At 41.0% G+C, this 18333-nt stretch overlaps 1 protein-coding gene and 1 long non-coding RNA gene across 4 annotated transcripts in view; one reads left to right on the top strand and one right to left on the bottom strand.

Annotated features, from left to right (window-relative positions):
- Positions 1-7524, bottom strand: part of LOC132397152 (uncharacterized) — a 55503-nt gene extending 47979 nt beyond the window's left edge. The window contains exon 1 of the long non-coding RNA XR_009513278.1: positions 7321-7524. This is a non-coding gene — a long non-coding RNA (uncharacterized LOC132397152). The remainder of the gene's footprint in view (positions 1-7320) is intronic.
- A 142-nt stretch (positions 7525-7666) lies between these two features.
- slc25a22a (solute carrier family 25 member 22a) overlaps positions 7667-18333 on the top strand; it is a 140287-nt gene continuing 129620 nt past the window's right edge. The window contains exon 1 of one of the 3 annotated variants that reach the window (XM_059975526.1): positions 7667-7724. The gene's annotated coding sequence lies outside the window, so the exon portion shown is untranslated. Of the gene's footprint in view, positions 7725-8603; positions 8694-18333 lie in introns of those variants that run through there. The other 2 variants (XM_059975525.1, XM_059975527.1) reach the window with 2 other exon arrangements.

Here is an 18333-nt window from a genome sequence, read left to right on the forward strand (position 1 = left end):
GGAGTTGACGTGTTTCATCACCAACCTCTCAAAGCAATTCATCACAGTTAATGTAATGTTACTGGGCAACAGTCATTGAGGGAGGTTATCACTTTCTTCTTGGGCACCCGTATAATTGAAGCCTGCTTGAAGCAAATGTGTACCTCAGACTGCCGAAGCGAGCAGTGAAAGATAGCAATGCACATTCCAGCCAGATGATTAATACAGGTCTTCATTGTTCAGCTAGGTACCCCATCTTGGCCAGAAGCTTTCGGTGGATTCACCTTCCTGTAGGATGTGGTCACATCGGTCTCAGAGACTGAAATCACAGGGTCGTTGGGTGACTGTGGGAGTACCTGAAGTTATCTGCCAAAGCCAGCATAAAAGGCATTGAGCTCATCTGAGAGCAAAACCTTGTTGTCATATATGTAGGAAGCAATAGCATTCAAGCCCTGACAGAGCTATTGAGAAAATTCTGTGATTCCAGTTTGTTTGGAATTGCCACTACGCACATGAGATGGCTTTCTGAAGGTCATACTTGAACCTCTTGTATTTTACATGGTTGCCAGACCTGAACTCCAGTGACCTTGCCCTTAGCATATTGCAGACATCTTGGTTCATTCAAGGCTTCTGACTGGGGAAGACTCCAAATGATTTTGTTGGGGACACACTCATCCACAACTGATTTTATAATGTCCATGACAACTGAGGTGTATTTGTTCAGATCCTTTGATGAGTCCATGAACATGGCCCAGTCCACTGACACAAAGCAGACCCGAATCTGTTCTTCTTCATCTAGTGACCACCATTCATTGTCCTTATTTCTGGAGCCTCGCTCGTTGGCCTCTCCATCCATGCAGGTAGGAAGGAGGACAGGCTGATGATCAGATTTTCCTAAATGCTGTGCAGGGATAGAATGGTAGGCATTCCTGATTGTAGTGTAGTAGTGGTCAAGTGTGTTTTGATTTTTGATAATTGACCTGGCAAACAAGAATTTTTGAGGGAAAATTATTTCACATTACCTGCACCTAAAGAAGGGAAAGACAATCTTGAATTGGCTGGCTTAATTTTCAGATTATGCCCTCTTGTTCTCAGTTCTCAAGTTTTGAAAAAAGTGGATGCACTTGCCTCTTGAGAGTACAGTAAAAAAAGTACATGGGTGTTTTATAATAAAAAGAACTAGTTTTAATCTGGGTTTTATAATTAGAGTGGAGAATGTTGGTTGTGGGTCAGTTAACAAGCAAATATTTCTGAAGTGGGTTGTGGCAAAAAATACATGGAAACTATGCAGGATTCTGCCACCAAGGAACCAGTTTCTCAGTACTAACTCCAATAATTCTCTTAATCATTTTAAGCAACTCTATAAGATCATCTACAAAACCTTTAAAACTGGCAATGCAAAGCACTTAATATGCTACCCATTGAGCTCTACTCATTACTGCCAGGAGGGAGGAGCTCAAGAGCCTGAAGACCCACACACAGAGCTTCTTTCCGTCATCAGGTTTCTGAATGATCTTTGAACCCACAGACACTACTTTGCTATTGCCTCGCTTGCACTTTGTTTATTCATTTACTTGTAACATTTAGTAATTTTTCTATCTTACATTGTATTGCAACTACAAAACAGCAAGTTTCATGACATGTCAGTAATAATAAACCTGACCAGGATTCATAAGCTCTGGTGTCACTTCTGGTGACGCAGTGCTATAAAATTTCCATTTTTAATATACCCACACTGAGGCGAATTATCCCCAACTGAAACAATACTGCAAAATGCACTTATAAAAATATAATTCTCTATTTATTCTAAGATAAAGTAATTACAAAATATAAATAATACATAAACATTGGCAGCAAATAAGGAAAATTATTTGTCTAACAATTGTAATGTAGTGAGCAATGTAGAAATAAAAAGTGAAACCTCACATAAATAATGAGTATTTAATGGGAGATTTTAACTTTCATATAGACTGAGTGAAAAAGAACAGCTCACATAATAACATAAATAAGTTTATACACAAAGTTTTGGAAGACAGCAAGGAACAGGTTATACAAAATGTTGTGACTAGTAATGAATCAGGTTAGCTAGCTGATTATAAGAATACAAATCTTGAACTGTGACCATGACTTTACAGAAGTATGTGCTGAGATACTTAGGCAATTTTACAGAGACAGAAAGAGGTTTAACGTTTCAGGTTAATTACTCTTTATTGGACATTTTGAGATGTGACAGGCAGATGTGGAGAGAACGAACAGACTATGAATGAATACATGGAGGCCAAAGTTGTCCAGGTGTCACAACTGATTTTGATGCTGTCTGAGAGAGGAATTTGTCTGAAGGAGTGTTATTAAATCCCAGACCTGAAGACCTCATTGTTGGAGGATATCCTCAGGGCAATTCCTTCAGCTGCTTCATCATTAACTGCCCTTCCTTCTGTCATAGTTTTAGGAATGGTGATGTTCACAGATGATTCCATCCACAACCACTTCACCAAATTAAGCAGTCCATACCTGCGTGCTGTTAGACAAAGAAAACATTCAGGCATCTGCTGACAAGTAATATTCATGTGGCTAAGCAAGAGTAACTGGAACCACTTTCAATAGCACTGCCATTGCAGAATGTGCTGCCATCAATTTCTAGGAGATACAAAGAGACTGGTAGTTCCCGCCTCTCTTGTTCCAAATGCCTGAATTTGGAACAAAAAATAAAATTGAGGAACTCAGTAGATCAGGCAGCATCAATGGAGGGAAAGGAATAGAGTCATAGAGAACTACAGCACAGAAACAAGCCCTTTGGCCCATCTAGTCCATACTGAAACCATTTAAACTGGCGACTCCCATCATCCTGCACCAGGACCATAGCCCTCCATATCCGTGCTATCCATGTACCTATCCAAGCTTCTCTTAAACATTGAAATCAACCTTGCATGCACCAATTGTGCTGGCAGCTCATTCCAAACTCTTACGGCCCTCTGTGTGAATAAGTTTCCCCTCATGTTCCCCTTAAACTCCCATCTACTGTACTCAATACTTTGGATTTATAAAGCTGATTGATTTCTTTACAACCCTATCTATCTGTGACACCACCCTCAATGAAGTATGGACTTGTATTCCCAGATCCCTTTCTTCTACCACACTGATCAATGCCCTACCTACCCTGGTTGGTCCTACTGAAGTGCAAAACCTTACACTTGTCGGCATTAAATTCCATTTGCCATTTTTCCAGCTGATGCAGATCCCTCTGCAGGCCATGGTAGCCTTTCTCACTGTCCACTACACCCCCAATCTTGGTGTCAGCTACGAATTTGCTGATCAGGTTAACCACATTATCATCCAGATCATTGATATAGACGGCAAACAACAAAGGACCCAGCGCTGATCCCTGCAGCACACCACCAGTCACAGGCCTCCAGTCAGAGAGGCAAATCTCTAATACAACTCTCTGGCTTCTCCCATAAAGTCAACGTCTAATCCAATTTACTTCATCTTGAACGCCAAACGACTGAACCTTCTTGACTAGCCTCCCATACGGGACCTTGTCCATCACCTTACTAAAGTCCATGTAGCCAACATCCCCTGACTTGCCTTCATCCACTTTCCTGGTAACTTCCTGGAATGATTGACATTTTGGTTTGAAATCCTGCTTCACTTTCCTGTGGTGACCATTCACTAGATACTGAATCAGTCATGCCACAGAACTACTAGGGCTACCATTAGTAAATCAGAGGATGGGTATCCTGTGTGAGTGACTCACCTCTTAATAGCTTAAGCCTTTCCAACCTACACATCAGAAGTCAGAAATGTAACTTAATTTGCCTGAATGAATGCAGTACCAATAAATCATGAAGGTCAACACTATGCAGGACAAGCGCTGGATTGGTACCCCACCCACCACTCTAATTATTAATTCCCTCTACCGCTAGCACGCAGTGGCTGAAATCCATACCATTTACAAAAGGTGTTGCAGTTCCTCAAGCAGGCAACGCCTATATCATCTCCCAAACCCACAAATTTTGCTTCCAGGAAGGAGGAAGTTAGCAGATGCATGAGACCATTGTTGCCTGTATGCTGCCCTCTAAGTCGTCCACCACCCTGACCTAGAAATATATCAACAGTTTGATGGATCTAAGTCCTGAAGCTCCCTCCCCAGCAGCACTGCGGGAATACCTTAACCGGAAAGACTGCAGCGGCTCGAGTTCAGTTAAGGACAGGCAGTCCATGCTTAAATTAATGACTTAATTCATTCAAAATTTCATTCATTCTGAAAATCCTGAAAATAGGTTTTAAAGAAGTGGTAAATGATTGAGGCAAACAAGAATCAGTAATACTGGAACAGTGAAGTGCAAAACACAAGAGATGTTAGAAATCTGAAACAAATGAGAACGTTGAAAACATCCTTTTGATCAGGTAGCCACTATTGAGAGAGCAAATGTTGCGTATGGATGATGGCTCATCAGTAATGACCAGTTCTGTCAACAAACAGGAAAGACTGATTATCTGAAATTATGGAATGCACTATTAAGCCTCAATGTAGGAAATATAAGTATAAAGACAGAAGGTGAAGTGCTGTTGTTCATATGACTTCATTAGATCAATGTGGAATGCCAAAGAGATAGAAGCCAGAGTGGGAGTTGCATAGGGGATAAGGCAACAGGTGACAGGAAGCTCAGGGTTACCTTTAAGGTGTCAATGGAGGTGTTCGACAAAGCAGCTCCTCAGTTTGTCCATGAGAGGTCCAATGGTGGGACATAGGGTCTGGTCTGTGTCAAGACTTCGGCTTCAGTCAGGAGTTATGAACTCCCACCTAATTTTATAACTCAAACAGTAGATTCAAGCCTCTCTCTCATAGTGCAAATAGTATCATCCCCCAAGAATTACATTTGTCAAATAACTTCAAAGCATCTTACAGACAACAAATTACTTCTGAAGAGAGGTTCCTGTTCCACTTGACACTTTTTAGACCATAAGACCATTAGATAAGAGCAGAATTAGGCCCTTTGGCCCATTGAGTCTGCTCCACCATTTCATCATGGCTGATCCAATTTTCCTTTCAGCCCAAACTCCTGCCTTCTCCCCGTATCCCTGCATGCCCTGACCAATCAAGAATCTATCATCCTCTGCCTTAAACATACATAAAGACTTGGGCCCACATAGCTGCCTGCAGCAAATAATTCTACAGATTCCTTACTCTCTGGCTGAAGGAATTCATCCTCACCGCCATTCTAAAAGGATGTCTCTCTATTCTGAGGCTGTGTCCTCTGGTCTTAAACTCTCCACCCACAAGAAACATCCTCTCACACCTACTCTATCAATACCTTTCACCACTTGACAGGTTTCAATGAGTTCACCCCTCATTCTTCTGAATTCCTGAAATACAGACCCAGAACCAACGAACACTCTTTATATGACAAGCCACTCTATCTTGCAATCAGTTTTGTGAACTCTCCCCAGTTTCAGTATATCCTTTCTAAGTCAAAGGGCCCAAAACTGCTCACAATAGTCCATGTGAGTCCTCAGGAGAGCTTTATAAAGTCTCAACATTACATCCTTGCTTTTAATAGTCTGGTCCTCTTGAAATTGCCTTTCTCACCACAGACCCAACCTGCAAATTTAGGGAATCATGCACAAGGACTCCCAGGTCCTCTTGCACCTCAGTTTCTTGTATTTTCCTTCCATTTAGAAACTAGTCAACTCTTTCACCAAAGTGCAAAATCATACACTTCCTGACACTATTCCATCTGCCATTTCTTTGCCCATTCTCCTAATATGTCCAAGTCCTTCTGCAGCCTATATGCTTCCTTGAAACTACTTTACCCTCCCCCTATCTTCATATCATCTGCATACTTTGCAACAAAGCCATCAATTCCATCACCCAAATCATTGACATATAAAGTAACACAAATTGGTCCCAACGCCTGTGGAACACTACTAGTCACTGGCAGCCAACTAGAAAAGGCTCCCTTTAATCTCACTCATTGCCTCCTGCCAATCAACTACTGCTTTATCCATCCTAGAATCTTTCCCGTAATGCCACGGGATTATAGCTTGTTAAGCAGCCTCATGTCAAAGGCGTGAAAATCCAAGTACACAACATCATTTGTCTAATCTGCTTGTTATTATTTCAAAGAATTCCAACAGATCTGTAAGGCAAGATTTTCCCTGGAGGAAACCATGTTGACAATGGCCGACTTTATCACGTGCCTGAGACCTCATCTTTAATAATTGACTCTTAACATTTTCCCAATCACTGAGGTCAGACTAACTAGACTATAGTTTCCTTTCTTCTGTTTCTCTCCCTTCTTGAAGAATGGAATGACGTTTGCAATTTTCCAGTCTTCCAGAACCACTCCAGAACCTAGTGATTCTTGAAAGGTCATTACTAATGACTCCACAATCTCTTCAGCCACTTCTCCCAGAACCCTGGGGTGTACACCATCTAGTCCAGGTGACTTATCTATCTTCGGACCTTTCAGTTTCCCAAAACCTTCTGTCCAGTTATGGTAACCTCACCCACTTCATGAGCCCTGACACTCAGAACTTCCACCATACTGCTGAGGCCTTCCACAATGGGATTGTAGGTATCAATGCAACAAGAAAATAAATGCTGCAACAAAATTAAACTACGTCAATACGACGAGCCAAACCAATGGGTGGCTAATTTAAGAGAATTAGCAAGACTTTAATTTAGAATGATAATAAAGGGCATGCACTTCAGAATAGATTCATGGAAAACTTGAACTCCATTTGGATGGAGGAACTGAGTTAACCTCACCAGTTTCTGCACTTTAAAAAAAGGTATCCACACATAACTTTGTGTTCAGCTGGGATTCACACGCCTTTGTTAGATAAAAATGTATCCACTTTTTACTAATTTCAGTAACTATTCACAAAATGTTACATTATGCCCAGAAGGCATACTGGCTTTCTTTGTCATTTATCGCCGTTATAATAGGGATGCAATCAGTAACAGGACTTATGATACAATAACTTTTCGAACTTCTACAATTGTTTTGTCCAAGGTGAATTGATGCAGAGATAGCCAATGGTGCAAGGCGCAGCAGGAGTATCTTAATAAGGAATATTTTCAACCTGTTCTGGGGTTGGATGATAACGAATAAAACTGGCTCTTGGACATGAAGCAGATAAACATGATCTGAAATTTCCAAGCACGATTTAATACATTGCCCAAATTATCCCTGATCCAGTACAAGGAACATTTTCCTGACCATTTCGCTCCCATCCGGCGTCGGAACGGCGGGGCACGTCGCTCGCTTTAGTCTTACAGTGCAAGGATGAGCCTTGAAAATCTGATTTAAAGAGGAGCGAATTCCTGCCCCCTACCTGGTATCGTCTCGTTTGCTCGCCCGTGAGGCGCGCGTTCCTCTTGCACCCCCCCCCCCCTCCGCGCACTCGCACGCCTTCCGCCGTGGGGTGGGGGGAGAGGGAGCGCGCTCCGACCGGACTCAGCAACCCGGCCACGGCCACCTCATCCCTACCAACCTCCGAGCGCGCACACGGCGCACCAGAACCCGCCACCCACTTCCCCACCGGCAGCAGCGCCTTACGCGCGCGCTCCCGCCTACTCGTGCGTGTGCGCGGACGCGGACGTCGCAAACAGCCATAGTAGTCGTGTGTGTGTGTGTGTGTGTGTGTACGAGAGAGAGGGAGGGAGGGAGGGATATACAGTACTGTATATGATTCTTGCCGGAGAGGTGGGGTGAGACTCGGCGAGGGAGCGAGGTGAGGTAAGGAGGCAACTAGCGCGCCGCAGTGGTTCATAACATCATCGTGTCCGAATGAAATTAGGGTAATAGGAACGGGCTTTTTCGTTGTCGTTCTTGCACCTTGCATTCACCTAGCGGTTTTATTAATCCAGTTACATTTGCAAAGGAAGTGAAGAGCGGCACAATTGGAACGGCGAGGCTTTATGGATTTAAGTAATCAGTAACTTAACTCTTCGTGTTAGACCTGGTGTTGCAATGCGGAGTGTATCTACTGTAAACGTGCACTTTCTTCGCATGATTTCAGTGTAACGTTTAATCCAACAGAATACACATCGCCACTTCCCATCGGCTCATTCCTGAAAAGGGATTTTTTTTTGCTAATTTGCAAAACTGAAGGGAGAGTGAGTGAGTGTGTCGGTGTGTATTATTACACAGCAAACGTGTCAATCTGTTGAAGCTCCGTTTTCCCCCTTGTAGTCTGCAGCCGTTGAATTTTTCAAGTAATACAAACCGAGTTGGTAATGAATGACTGGAGCATTGCAATGGCTGCCCTAAACTGTACTGAAGGGGGAAAACACGGGGGGAAAAGTGCGCCTGGTTTATGTTAGGAGCACGGCTGTATAAGAGATTACGCCGCGTAAAGCATTACGGCTCTTAATTTCGATTTAGATTTCAGTTTGGCAGGCATCTTTTTAGAGCCGCCTTCCTCTCTCCTCCTCATCCCCAAATGAATGTCTAATGATATTAGGAGCCACGTTTATACAGTCCCGTGGCTTTGGTGGATAAAGGGAATGTGGGTATGGAATTGAAGGGGAGCAGGGGGCGTTTGTGAAAGTTCCTGTTGTAGGTTGAAAATGTCCTATTTTGATGGTTGAAAATGTCCTATTTTTGCGATAATAGGAATCCGACGATGATGAAATAAAATAGGATGGCGAAAAATCACTTTTTCTTGCAGATCTTTAAATTTTGTTCAACTCGGTATATGGAACGGTAAGTTCAGCGAAGGCTTTCAAATGAAAGTTGATAAACTGGATTTCTCCTTTGTGCTTGGAACTTGTATGTTGGGGTGCTAGACGCGTTGAATAGCATAGCTTTAGTGAAGGTAATCTTGTGGGAGAGGTTTGTAACTTAAAGGTCTTAAAAATAAATGGTTAAGGTGATATCTGGGCTGTATGATTAAGACATGTTTCTGATTCATGACAGATGGGAAATTTCAAATAATTAAATTAGGAGATTATATTAAAAGTAAGTGTTAGTAAAATCAATTACGAAACTTCTTGAATGATGCAGAAACACTTTTGTGGTTTGGCCTGTGCCATATTCTAACTTCTCCAATGTGATTGACTCTTAATTGCATACTCAGTTAACATCTGTACTAATTTAATTTTTACTCCACAGATTTACATGTTGTAAGCATTATGAGCAAGAGCATCATTTAATGATCATTGCTAATTGCCCCTGAGAATGTGGTGGTGCTTCTCTTTCATCCTTATGAATGTCCTCCAATTGCTGTACAGTAGAGTTCCATTGTTCCAAACGGTGGTTCCCAAAGTGGACGATATCACCTTCTTCAGGGATGGTGGGAATTTGTAAGGAGAGGGCGATAAAGATAAAGGGGGCGGCTGAGGGATTGCAGACTTAGTTTGAGAAATGAATTACAGATTCTAAGCATTTGGTCCTCAGAGTCTTGTAATTGATTACAATGATTGCATAATCACCTCATCACTGTCCTGTTAGACTTTGCTTTTCAACATGCTTTGAGCAATGTGACACTTCTGTGTAAGGCATATCATGAGAAGTCTGGACTGAAGAAATAATGTTATTTCTGGGCACAGTACACATATTACTGCTGTTCACTACTATATTAGCTAGTGCAATTTCCACACTCTAATCACACAGTGATGCAATTCCTGTGAATTAGAGTACAGTATGGCATTCAATAGGGTAAAGTTCAGAATCTGCCCTTTTGAATGGTCTAAACTGCATTTGAATGCTCCTTGAACATTTGAAGAGAATACACTCTGGTAAAGCAAACAAGAACTTGGTTTATTTTCGGTCACTTCATGAAAACTTTCAAAACCGGGAAACACTTCAAAGCATGTTTCTCAGCACTTCACAACAAAACAGTGGTGTTTTTCGTGCTTCATACATTTCACTGTCAAATCTGGAAAACCCCATTAAATCGGAGAGGAATTGATTTTGCTGGGAGTCTGGAAGTTCTGGAAGACAGTGCTGTAGGAAGACAAATAGATGACAGGTTTGAGAATGTGGATGACACATCGAACAACAGAATTTGCTCCGCAGTTGGATGAGTCATTTTTACTGGGCAAAAATGACTCCTTGCTTCTTAGTTATGTTCACTTCATAAAACATGAAAGCACAGTTCATGAGTTGTTATTTGCAAGGAGACTAGAAACATATATGGGTAGAGCGGGTCAGTATTTTGTGCTGTTGAGCAATTATTTTAAAGAGAAGTAGATTCGCCTCACCAACATTCTTGCTTGTTTAACAGATGGGGGCAACATCAATGACAGGACATCACTGTGGGGTTATTACTTTCTTGAAAAAAGCTGTACCTAACATACTTACCATTCACAGACAGCATCTTGTCACAAAAAAAACAAGTGACTGGCTGCACAAATCATTTAATGCCATTATCACAATGGTGAATAAAATAAGGCCCATGCTCTCAGTTTTTGACTGTTTCAAGAGCTTTGTATTGAGAATGATGTACAGTTTGAATACATGCTATTGCACACACAAGTCAGATGGCTCGCAAAAGAAACTACCTGAGATGCTTCCATTCACTTTTTGAAACTGTGATAAAATTCTTTGGAGACTTGAATGCTTCATTCAGTAATCAACTCAAGAATATTAGGTATGATAATAATTATTTATCATTATCATTCACAAAGTTTAATGAAATGAATCTTCAATTGCAAAGAAATTATGTGAATCTTATCAAAGTCAAATCAGTCATCTCCACATTTCTGTCCAAGTTAGCCCTGTTTAAGAGCAATGTTGCCATCATGATCTTTTCCAATTTCCGAGTCTCCCTGAGATGGAAGAGAAAGAAAGAACACCAAAGTTCAAAGTAAATTTATTATCAAACTACATGTATATCACCATATACAACTGAGGTTCAGTTTCTTGCAGGCAGACTCAATAAGTCATATAACCATAATAGGATCAATGAAAAAGTGCACTGAGTGGACAACCAGTGTGCAAAAGACAACAAACTGCAAACACGAAAAGAAGGAAATAATAATAATAATAATAAATAAATAAGCAATATGTATCAAAACCATGAGATGAAGAGTCCTTGAAAGTGAGACCATAGGTTGTGGGAACATTTCAGTGATGGGGAAAGTGAGGTTGAGTATACCGTCCCCTCTGGTTAAAGAACTTGGTGGTTGAGGAGTAATAACATTCCTGAACCTGATGGTGTGAGTCCTCTGGCTCTTGTACCACCATCCTCATGTCAGCAGCATGACTTGGCTGGTGGGGTGAGAGGGCCACTGCTGATGATGGATACTGCTTTCCCATGACAACGCTGCATGTAGAAGTGCTCAATGATGTGGAGGGCTTTACCCGTGATGGACTGGGCTGTATGCAGGATTTTCTATTTAAGGGCATTGGCGTTTCCATACCAGGCTGTGATGCAGCCTATCAATATACTCTTCACCACACTTGTATAGAAGTTTGTTACACCATGCTGAATAGTTGGACGAATGTATGTTCTGTAATTGTTGAAGAAAATTGTTTTTACTGTAATTAAATAAAGAACTAATTTTATTTTTAAGTTTAAATAAATTTGAATATTTTTGCAATTATTTGTCGCTGCTTTAAATTTGCAGTTACTATTTTATTTCACTGTGCATCACAAATCAATTTTTTATAGTTTTTATGTAATGGCCAGCAAGGTACTGGGGATGTGGTCTGAGAGCCAAGAGGGCAGTAATTTCTTGTTCTGTTGTGAGGTTGGCAGTGCTGTCAAATCTTGCTGGATTGTTATGGTGCATCTTGTAGATGGTTTAAACTGGTAGTATGTCAATGGTAGATGGGGTGAATGTTTACCGCAGTGGATAGAGTGAAATATACCAGCTGCACTCAATGCTCAACTATTCAGGAACAGTTTCTTCCCCTCTGCCAACTGATTTTTGAATGGACGTTGAAGCCATGAACATTACCTCACTACTTTTTAAATTGTTTTTGCACTACTTATTTAACTATTTAATAGGTAAATACTTACTGTAATTCACTTTTTTTTTTCTATTATTGCATTCTACTTCTGACAACAAATTTCACGACATATGCCAGTGATATTCAGCCTAATTCCGATTTGTCCTGGGTGGTGTTGAGCAGTCTGACTATTGCTGGGGCTGTACTCTTCAAGATAAGTGGAGATTGGTCAAATACTGTTGGTTAAATAGGTGGTGAAATACTGTTAGGAAACATGGAGTTGTGTCACTTGCTGTAGGACATCTAGGGTAGTGCTGCTTGTGTAGTCACAGGGGCAGAAACTCAGTTGCATAATGTTTTATTTCTGAATTATGCAACTGAAAATCAATTTCACTCTTCCATTGTGAAGCCGGAAAATAACCATTTTCAGAGTTGCTTTGCGTCCCTTTGAAAATCCAGTGGGCCATTTTCCAACCTGAGTCATGATTTCCACGTCAGAGATGTACCAGATGATGTCAATGCCTGTGAAATGCCAGGACAACTTGGTGTTAACCAGTGCTGGTCTGCGAACTCAGCCAGCTAGATATATTGCATACTTCATTCTGTGGGTCTTGGGGGAGAAAAGAACAATGAACTGACCCCAAATCCCACAGTCTGCTGCCCCCTCACCACTTTGAAAACGCCAGTTCTGATTTTAGTTTATTTTTTCCCCCTCAGCCCTTGTGGTGCTGTCATTTCTAATTGATTTCCATTTGAATGTGGACTGTTCCCCAGTTCTGAGATTTGTAAATAAAGTTCTATAACGTCAACATTTAAATGGCATTTAGACTGGCACACAAACAGGCAGAGAACTGAGGTATATTGACCAAATACAGGCAGATGAGATGAGTTTAAATTGACATCATGGTTGGCACTGAGATTGTAAGCTGAAGGGCTGTTTCTGTGCTAAACTGTTCTGCTCTATGTTCAGTCATGTACAGTACATTGATTACACAGCTTTAAATAGATGTTGAAAAATGCTGCAAGTGCAATTCTGCCATTATATGGAGCTGATGTTTATAATTTAAAAAGAAAGTAAAACAAGAAACCACGTAAAAATGTCATTCTCTTATCCAAGAAAGTGTAAAATAAAGGATAAGGCCAATATTAGCGAATATCAGGAATCTTTCCAGTTTTTCTCAGCTGCTTGATAGTAGTTTTATACATCATAATGTAACCAGTCCAAGTGCCATAATTAAATAAAGAAAGCTCGCATTTTACTTTTTGAAACTATTTGATTTTGAGTGTGACATTGAATTCACTCTTCATCATGGTATTATATCCTTTATTGCTTCTGACAACGACAAAAAAGCGTTAACTGCCTAAGAGGAATTTTTACATATTCATAATCTAATCTAAGGGTTCAAAATCCATATTAACCCATGAGGGCAAAGTTTCAAGTATTTTACAACTGCTAGGGAGCCCATCTAAAGTTCGAGCTCAAGTTACTGATTTTGTGGTAGTTATTACTACTTGGTTTTCTCTCCTCCTTTCTGAAGGTAATCATCTTATGGGATCTACACAACCAAACTGGTTTCATGTTCTGCATTCTCTCCGTTCCCACTAACGCCCCTCAGCGGAATTCATGTCACTTCTCCACCTTAACTGAGGCAGCTCATGATCTACTTCATCTGAAATCAACACCAATGAGGAATTTTGGTCATTATAGCTTGGTCCTCAGATTACTTACCATGTGTGCTAGTGCATTTGACCATTTAGACTTCAGAGCTTATTTCTGATTGCTGAGAAATTATTGATACATTTCAGTACTTTGAGGTGCCTGCAGCAGGTAATGCAAGTCTCAGAATTATATAAAAGTGCAGGGATCAGCACTACTTGGAATACCATGAGTCCTGATTTTCTAGTGGCCTTTTCCTGAGTTGACCAAGACTGTGCATTGAAGGTTATGACGCAATTCACCAATGTCTACTTTCTTCAAGACGTGACTCCTGAGGAATGGGACTAGGTCTCTGCTTTCTAAAGACTCGCTTTGAATCTTTAATACCTTTTAATATAGGTCGATCAGGTGGTGCTGATTGCTAGAAGATCTTTGCTTGACTGATGTCATGTGCATACACCAACCTCATGCATGCTTCTGGTGAACAAGCAGGTGATGCTTGAGAGGTGGGCCGCTGAGCATGTGACAATGCAGGTATTGCCTACAGACTGCTAATGTTTCAGTGTTCTGGAGGGGTTTCTCCTTAGTCCTGGTTCCGTTCTTGCAGAAGTGTGGTGCTGAGGTGCAGGACTGGGGTGGGAAAGGTCCAGAGAAGTGAATAATCAATGATGCAGTGTTCAACATGTCATCACTGAGTTTAGCACTGAAGTAGACCCATCATTTTGAATCAGGGCTTTCGTGCCGTTATGGAACAAGCATAAAATGAAAATGAATTCCTATGGGTAGTGGAATTTGAGAAGGCTGTTCCACAATTCCTCCTGCTTGATGGGATTGAAAGTTTTGCTGAGATTTAAATTGAAAGTCCGTCTATAATGGGTGAAATATTTTTCTTGCTGTTTCACATGTTGAAGATCCTATCTTCTATACAGGTGTGCCCCCCCCCCCCCTTTACAAAGGTAGAGTGTTCCTATGAAACCTTTCTTTAGCCAAAATGGCATAAAGCAAAGAACCATTAACTTATATGGGAAAAATTTTTGTAAAAGCGAAAATCCTCTTTGTTATGCGAAAACAGGTTACTAATGTAGGTCTTTTGTACAAATGAAGTGGTGTAAAGCAAACATTCGTAAAGTGGGGTCTCCTGTACCTCCTAAATGGGCAGAATCTACACCATGTTTCAGGAAGCAATTCTTCAGCCACTAGGAGTAAGCTGTTGAGAAGAGCCCAGGTGATGATTTTCTCTTGTGGTAGGTAGAGCAGGGAAGGCATTCACACCTGCTTCCTTTCTTAGGTGGTCCTACTATTGTGTTCTGAGGTCCCTCTTCTTCCTGAGCATGGACAGTGAGTCTGTGCATTTGTGACTGATGCTCTTCACCCATGCTAACATTCCCTCATTGAGACTCCAATGCAATTGATAAGCCTTGCTGAGCAGGCTATGCCATTCACATACTTGTACACCCTTTGCTAGACTTTGACACTGGAAGGGATGGAGGAATGATGTGTGGGGAAGTGCTAAAAGCTTCCTTGAAGAGGTGCAATGGCTTAACTGACTCACAAAGATGTTTGGGCCTTAACCACACAAAGTGAAGGCAGAGCCTTCAGGATAGTGCTGAGAACCTGGAGTCCTTGTTTCGAGAGTACACAGAAATCCCACGTAAGCAACAGAAGAATAGACCATCTCTCCATCCACTTTCACCATCAGCTGTATCCTGTGCCATCCCTGGAGGAGCTTTTTGTTCCCATTTTACCTTCATTTTCATTCATTTATTATGTGCTGTGGGCAATCGTGTTCTTGACCATAATTGTTCTGGGCAAATTTTTTCTACAGAAGTGCTGGACAGTGTCTTTTGAGGATAGATGACTCCAGCCATTATTGATACTCTACAGAGATTACCTGCCTGGCGACTGGTCGCATAACCAGCACTTGTGATATGCTCCTCTGACCATCCACCACCTGTTTCCATGGCTTAACGAGATCCTGATCAGGAGGCTGAGCAGGTGCTACACCTTGCCCAAGTGTGACCTCCAGCCAAGGAGGAAGGAGTGCCCTGCATCTCCTTTGGCAGACATGTATCTCTACTCTGCCACCCATTGCCTAAATTTAGCTACCTCAAGATCCAAAACCACAGAGTGGAAGTTCCTATCCCAGGGACAGATTAGGAAATGAAGATGATTTATTATATTGCATTGTATGTTGCTGAAATGGACTTTATTCTCGTGTGCTGCTTTTAGATTTCAGTATGTTCTATGGCAACCAGCATTGGAAGATGAAGGGCATTGGCCTGAAATGCTGACTGTTCATTTCCATGAATGCCACCTGACCTGCTGAGTTCCCCCGGTTTTTATTTCTATTTTTGCACTACTTACTTAAGTTAACTATATAGCTATACTTTTTTCCTATTATTATGTATTGCATTGAACTGGTGCTGCAAAGACAACAAATTTCATGACATCTGCTGGTGATGTTAAACCTGATTCACTCTGTGTGTGTGTGTGTGTGTGTGTGTGTGTGTGTGTGTGTGTGTGTGTGTGTGTGTGTGTTGGTGTGTGTGTGTGTGTGTGTGTTGGTGTGTTGCTCGGCAATGGAAAATGCAAGCTTTGTCAAATGTGACAATCCGTTCCATGTTATCACTTGATAATCTACCTTTAATTGCCGTATAATATGGATTTTATGAATGAGGCAATGTAATTGACTTCAGTGTGAGTTCAATGTGTTGTTATCACTGCAATGATATCAGATTTAAATGTGCTTTGAATCAGAATCTTCATATTGCTGGGTAATCATTTTATAAACTGGCCTTTGATTCATCACAGTACACTTTGTACTGATAAAATTTCCCTTTGTTCAGCTACTCAAAACATTCATTCAATTTTCACCCAAATTTTTAAAATCCATGGAAATTCTCTGCAGTGAATCACTGATATCATTAAATATTCCTGCATTGTGTGGGTTCAGTGAGAGGTGACTGTAGAAGAAGCGGAAATTTGTTTAGCTGTTTTGCATAGAATAAATGGAGCAGTCAAATTTGATCTCAGCCTTAAAGTATTAAGGTCAGAGATGTAACGTTTAGATGCTTGTTAATGTTGTTAGCATGGAGAAACATCTTGGAGAACACATGAACAAGATTTGCACAAGTCACAACTGTGCATTTGTTGTAGATGTTTTGGTGGCTTTAAGCTTCTCTTCATAGTTAAAGATGATAAATGTAGAATTGAATAAACATTGATCAGAAGAGACTGTTGCTTTCCCCATTTTGCATTAGTTTTTGCTAGAGGAAGATGTTCCACAGCTGAGCAAAATTGCAATCAGAAAAGGATTTGAATGGGGGAAAGGATCACAGAGTATTGTCTACATTTAGTACTTTGAGCTCTGTTTACGATTATATAGATCCATTCCTCAGATCTATTTGGTGTGCTTGCAGTGACCAGGGTCTCTGGCACTGAGTCTGGTGCTGTGGCTCAGAGAAGAGAGGTGCAGAGTGGTGACAGGAAATTCCACGTCTATCCTGTAGTCCCAATAGGGGCACTCGAAAGACATGTTGCCTCCCACCTACCAAGATCAGAGATGTCTCTAATCAATTCCACAGCATTCTAGAGGGTGAGCAGACAGAGGTCTTGGTACATATTGGGCACCAATGACATAGATAGGAAAGGGGAGGAGGTCCTGAAGAGAGATTTTAGGGAGCTAGGTAGAAAAAGGAAAAACATAACCACCAGGATAGTAATCTCTGGATTGCTGCCCTTGCCATGCACAGTGAGGGTAAGAATAGGGTAATTTGGCAGGTGAATGTGTGGCTGAGGAATTAGTGTAGTAAACAAGAGTTAAGATTTATGGATCATTGTGGATCTCTTCTGGGGAAGTTGTGACCAGTACATGAAGGACAGATTTCACCTGAACCCGTGGGGGATTAATATCCTTGTGGGAAGGTTTACTGGAGTTGTTCGGGAGGGTTTAAACTAATTTGGTAGGGGTTGGGAGTGATAGTGCTGAGGATGAGGTAGTTGGTTTATAAATAGAGGCAATGTGTTGGGAGACTGTTAGCCAGGAGAGGCTGATGATAGGGTGAAATTGCAGTCAACAAGATGAGCTGCAGTGTAAAAGGTGGACAAAATTGAAAAGGGTGAATACAGGACACAAGATGTTATATTTGAATGCATGCAGTATATGGAATGAAGTGAATTAACTTGTAGCACAGCTACATATTAGTAATGTATGATATTGTAGGCATCACTGAATCATGGCTTAATGAAGATTATAGCTGGAAGCTTATCGTTCAATAATATATTTTGTATTGAAAGGACAGGCAGAGAGGGTGCCATGACTCTTGGTATAAAATGAAATCAAGTCATTCGAATGGGGTGATGTTGGATCGTAAGGTGCTAAATTGTTGTGGGTAGAGCTAAGGAACTGCAAGGATAAAATCTCCCTGATGGGAGTTATATATAGATCCCCAAATAGTAGTAAAAATATAGCCTACAAATTACTACAGGAAATAGAAAATATTTGTCAAAAGGGTAATAATGTTATGATAGTTGTGGGGGACTTCAATATGCAGATAGATCAGGAAAATCATGTTGCTGGATCCCAAGAGAGTTGAATTTCTAAAATACCTATTAGGATGGCTTTTTAGACCAGTTAATGGTTGAGCCTACTAGGGAATCTGCTATACCGGATTGGGTGTTTTGCAAGGAATTGGAATTCACTAAAGAGCTTAGGGTAAAGGAACCCTTTTGGGAAAGTGATTGTAATATGATTGAATTCACCCTGCAATTTGTGGAGAAGAAGCTAAAGTT

Source organism: Hypanus sabinus, chromosome 7 (genome assembly GCF_030144855.1).
Source record: "Hypanus sabinus isolate sHypSab1 chromosome 7, sHypSab1.hap1, whole genome shotgun sequence".
Classification (NCBI taxonomy): domain Eukaryota; kingdom Metazoa; phylum Chordata; class Chondrichthyes; order Myliobatiformes; family Dasyatidae; genus Hypanus; species Hypanus sabinus.